The sequence below is a fragment of the Narcine bancroftii genome, chromosome 9 (assembly GCF_036971445.1).
Source record: "Narcine bancroftii isolate sNarBan1 chromosome 9, sNarBan1.hap1, whole genome shotgun sequence".
Lineage (NCBI taxonomy): Eukaryota > Metazoa > Chordata > Chondrichthyes > Torpediniformes > Narcinidae > Narcine > Narcine bancroftii.
This window is the reverse complement of record NC_091477.1, coordinates 12,960,565-12,966,564: the sequence shown is the minus strand read 5'-3', so window position 1 is coordinate 12,966,564 and position 6,000 is coordinate 12,960,565.

Below are 6,000 nucleotides of genomic sequence, written 5' to 3'. Positions count from 1 at the left end.
CGGTGCCTTAAAAAGCAGCCTCTATCCTTAAAGATACCCACCACCCAGGCCATGACCTCTTCACTCTGCTACCATTGGGGAAAAGGTACAGAAGCCAAAAGACGAGCACTCAGTGGCACAAGGACAGCTTCTTCCCCGCTGCCATCAGATTCCTGAATAATCAATAAACCAAAGATACTGGCTGACTTTTCGTGCACTAATTATTGATATTATTATTATTTTATTTTTATAGTAATGTCATACGATGGTTTATAATATGAATGTTTGTACTGTTACTGCCGTAAAACACCAAATTTCATGGGCTTGTTCTTGACTATAAATCCTGATTCTGATTCTGAAATTTAATTGAGAAAAGGCACCACTCCAGCCCTTGTCTCACTAACTCAAAGCATTATTGGAAAATATGGCATGAATGACACAATATTGCTAACCAGCTGGGGAGTGCAATGTTTTCATTTGCACTTGATACAGTAAAACCCCTGTTATCTGGCATTCAAGCATTCAACCGGCAAAATCACAGAAAATACATAGGTAAAAATACTGCCTATCCAAGCTCCTGATGCCTTGAATGGCGCAGGTACTTATTGTGGTCAAAATTAGCATGCAAATTTTACCCTAAAATTGGTCCACACTATTCGACTATATATGGTAGTATAGTTAAAGCATCATGCAAATCTCCAGCTACAGTACCTTGGTATAGAAGCACTGAAGTCACTTATGGTCATTTAGCCATTGAATAAAAGGCAAGATAACCATTAATTTTCATGGAAGTTGAATAGCCAATGTGACTGTTTAAACAGCCAGGATAAGTAGCAAATAAATCATCAGGCAATAAATTATTAAGTTAATGCAATGAATTACTATAATGCAATAAATTGTTAACATGTAATAAATTATAATGTAATGATTCATAAAAGTAATAAATAATTATAATGTGATAATTTATTCAACCCACATTAGATTTTTCACTGCCTGAGCACTGAAATTGCCTGAGAACACCTCACTGATATTTGAATCCATAGATTATTTTATCCATTACTGTATGATTTTAACCTAATGTAAAGTTTTATTTCTTTCCCCTTCGGAATTTTAACCTTTTTTTTGGGAATGAGTTATTAAAGGTCATATTATTCTCTCAAAGTTAAATCTGGCAATCTAAATCAGTCCAATTTTAATCATCTTACTGTTGATTTTGTCCATTACATGCCATAAATTGGAACTGAAAAGAACTCTGGATAGTTTGTATTTATTTCTGGATCTGGAGATTGCTGGCATGGCCATCATTTATTGCCCATCCCTTATTGGCCCTGCAAATATGCTGGTGAGTGGTTTACTTGAACGACTACAATCCTGCTACTGAATTTACCCCATGGTATTGTTGGGATGGGAGTTCCCAGGATCTGGACCCAATGTCCTTAAAAGGCTATTGATACCATATATTCTAAGTCAGGACGTTATGCCAATTAGAGGGAACCTGTGGGCAGTGGTTTTTCCATGCACCTGTTACCCTTGTCCACCTTGCTGGTTTGGAAGATGCTGTCAGAGAAGTCTGGGTGAGTAAGGACAGGGGATTTGGTAGATGAACATATTGCGGACACTGTACACTGCTGCTAGAGGGATTCAATGTTTGGGGTAGTTGGGATATCAATGATATGGGTTGCTACATCTTAGATGGCTTTGAGGTACTTCAGATATGTTAAAGATGCATTTGTCTAACAAAATTTATTGTAGAAGGTGGAAAGACAGTGAGTTACTTGGTCCAGGATACCCAGTCTCTGGTCTGCTTTTGCCAATTAGGTATCTGGTCAATGGCAATGTCTGGCTTATTGATGGTGGATGATTCTCTGATGGCAATGTTTTTGGATGCCAAGGGAAGGTGGATAGGCTCTGTCTTCTTGCAACTCATCGTTGTCCAGAACCTTTGAAGCACAAGTATTTCTTATCTGGTATCAAGCCATGTCCGAATGCTACCTAGATGATACTTTGTGCAAATGTCTACATCATTTGCTGAGCAATGCTGAGGTATTTGATCTCCATTAGATTATTAGAAATAGGCACAGGGTATGGTTCATTTGGCTCATTAAGCCTGCTCTACCTTTCTCGATCTGGGTGAGGACGTATATCCACTTATCCATCTATTCTCGTCTTAAATACCTTCTTTGAGGCAGCCACTGTTGCTTCCTTGGGCAGAGAAGAAGCCATTCCCCCACATCTCCATCTTAAATCTTCTCTTTTTGAATATTCATGCTATGTTCTCTAGTTCCAGTTTCTCCTGACAGTGGAAAACAACCTCCCTGCTTCTAGCTTACATATTCCTTTCATAGTTTTGTGCCTCTGTAAGGTTCCCTCCCCCTCATCTTTCCAAACTTCAATAAATATCGAAAAGATTAATCAATCTCTCCTCATAAAATAATTTCCTCACTTTCAGAATCAACCAGGTAACCCTTTAGCCTTCACTTAAGTGCAGGTGGATTCCCCATTGGTCCTGCTCTAATATTCCCAATCAGGAAGACTTCTCAGCAGGAAGACAATGTCTTTTGACTTACCAAGATGGGATCTTATCACTAATAGCAGAACTGTGCAAGAAATAATGTTGCATTGTGAGGTTTATATGAAGTTACCTCTGTCTATCATCCTTTGGGTACCATTTCCTGTGTGTTTTTGTAATAATTGGAGTCTGGTTCTGCTGATGTCATCTGCACCTAACATTACATGCCACAGAAGACACTAGCAGGAGGATTGTCTTTCTAATCTGTTTCAGAAGAAAAGATTAAAATATAATCACATTAGCTTCCATGACCACGTACCTTGACTGATTTCATCGAGTGATCTACAATTTTAACTAGGTGGTTGAGGCAAAAATCATCACTGGTTCAAGCTTAGCATTAGGCTTATAATCACATTGATTAGTGGACTGAAATTAACAAAGAGTTCTTGGAAACCAAATGAGCTGAAATTGATAATTTCATAGCAATTCTTGATTTCAACAATCTGGGGAATAAAACCTATTAATTTGCCACCAAAAGCTCATGAACTGTGATATTCCCTCTCAATTTTTTTATGAAAAATAATGTAATTCACTTTGAAAAACAGCTTTGTATGTTGAAACGAGGTTTGCAGTCTATGTCATTCACATTCCTCAGACTTGTCAGTGCTGACATTTCCCCATGATTGACAGTTTTGGCATCATTGATTGTGGAGATTAGATACATAGATTCATGGGAGGAGAGTCTGTGCACACCAAAGAAATGCAAAATAATAAAAACTGAAAATAAATTGATGAGTGACCAAAAATATTGATCCATGTGGTAATGAAAAATAGAGATCAGGAAAAGTAAAGCAAAAGTGAAACGCTGAAAAATCTGATGAAATAAACACATATTGGAAATATATAACTGACTGTCAACATCTGACAAGAGAAAAATAATTGTCAGGTTTTGATTTTTGGGGATCACAACATTGAATCATCGAAGTAAATACCAGTGACTGCAATTGCTCATGTAATACCAAATGCATTATCCGATCTTTATTGAAAAATACTCCATTGAGACCAACAAATTAGGATGAATTTTGTAAATGTATGTGAAATAGAATCGAGCAGCTGTAGTAAAGTGTTGGCAATTGTTCTTCATTCTTTTGAAGATAATAAAAATCCAAACAACACTGCCATATTGAGTAAAAATTACTTTGAGACAAGGTAAACGAAAGATAGAGAGCTCCAGGTTCAGCAATTTCAATCTGCATGTATTCATGCGTGCCATCTGGTGTCTGGGTAAAAGTCTTTCACTGTTTAATTAACCCACAATGGGTGTTCCATCCACAGTGATAGGAAGCAAAGAAGCAATCTGGATTTCTGCTTTCTTTAAGTGTTTTGTGTTGTCTCAGACCAGTTTAGATTATCTTGACAGAATGAACAAGAATTCTCCAGTGTACTTTCCCCTTGCTGTCTCTTGATTTTTTTTTCACTGTTTTTTACGAGTCCAGAGGACCCCAAAACTCAGCAACAATCAATACGCCCCACAACAAAGGTTACTTGAACAAATTTTATCTCTATTGACTTACTTAACCTAGTTAATCCCTTCTAATTCTAAGCGCATGTGTGTGTAAGATGTGTGTAAATTCAGCAAAGTTCTTTGGTTCACAGTTCAATCTCAGTGGTTGCAGGTAATTCTTGTACTGTGCACAGAAGTTAACATTAATAAAGTTCACCAGGCTTTGGTGCTTAACAAGTAAATGGTTACCACTCAGAAGGGTTCTTGTTGGTTCTCAGAGAGAGAGTTTTTCTTGTTCAAAGACATCCACAACTTGGCCCCTTCAGGGTTCTCCAGATGATAACGCCTTTCTTTCAGGTCACCACAGAGTTCCTTTCTGTTTCCCCTATTCCAAGAGAAACATCAGACAGCCAGTGCTCTCCTTTGACCAGGTTGTCTTCCAAAGCTTGCCAGCCTGTCCCTCTGGAGCTGATGTCTGTGTCTCTCCCCCCTCTCTCTCACTCCTTCTAACTCTGAGATCAAAGCCTCTTTTTTTTTGCTCTCTGCCTCCAAAGAACATATGACCTTCCAGACAATAAGTTCTGTTTTCCAGACAAAGCTGCTACTGCCTGTTGTTATATTTGTTGCCTTTTACAAATAACAGTCCATCATGAGTCTGAGCACTCTTGCAAAAGCTCCTGCAAAAATTCTGTGTTTTAAATTCTGTGTGTGATCTGCAATTTATCTCCCAAACACCTCTATATATTCTGTCACACTGTTAATTTCTTTTTCCAAAAAATTATTGGGACATATTGGAAAAGATACAATGGATGAAGAAGTAAGTTATCAATCTCCAAACTTAAGAAATTAGAAAGTTTGATAGAACAGCTTCTGGGTGCTCCCACGTTCCCAAGTCGTACAAGTCACATTGGTTAAATTGTGAGATGCAGGTTCATGGACTGGAAAGGCCTGTTGCCATTCTGTATTTCTAAATTAAAATTAAATTTAATTTAAACTGATCTTTTCCCCCCATCATCAGAAATTTTAGTTCAATATCATTAAATCCTCATTGTAGTCTTGAAGAAATATGATGATTAATGAAATCTTACTTGTGCTGACAAGAATACAACTACAGATGAGACCATCCTGAACACCTCTGAGCTCAACAACAGTGTTCCACATGACCTAATACTTCATGGTAACTTAAAAGCTGTTTCTAGACCTATCCAGAAGCATGAACAATTACTTAAGATTGATATGAATTTCTTGCAGCAGGAGTTTCAAAAATTCAATAAATTAAGGCAAATCCAAAATTCAAGGTTCCTCTATTGTCATGGACACAAGTACACAAAATATGTTAACTTTTGTTTCTTGATAAAGGCACACACAAAAAAAAATAAAGCAACGCTAGCTTTAGTAAACATGAAACCACTGTATCAGATGAGTTTTTAACACCAATAACATTAAGAAGGAAAATCTGATATATCCTTGGACCCAAATAAAAGTGTGTGGAGGGTGGTGGGGATGAAAGGGAAAGAGCGCAGGTTGGCAGGTGATACAGAATTCCATTTCTTCCCCCCCCCCACCAGTTTTCCACTTTCCAACCAGTGCTCCTCCCCTCCTACCTTTTCATTCAAATGACTGCCTATTTTTTTTTTGCTATTCCTTAAAAATTGGCCTGAAATATTGACTATCTATTGCCTTCCATGGATACTGTCTGACCCGCAACATTTTGCATATTGCTAAAGGAGGGCACAGAATGTGCTCTGGGTGGCGTCCTTCAATGTCCGCCCCTGAAGAGGTGGTTTGATAGATTAGCCACTGACTGAGCTGGTTGAATGGTGAACGACAGACCTGTCATACTGCATTTGTGGAAGGATGTAAGTGTACCAGCGCAAGGAATGTATCTATAGGCCAGCACAATGGTGCAGCAGTTAGAACTGCTACCCCACAGCTCCAAAGTCCTTGGTTTGACTCAATGTTAAAGAACTCATAATCATGTTCAGCAGGAGTGTTGAGTCAATGATCA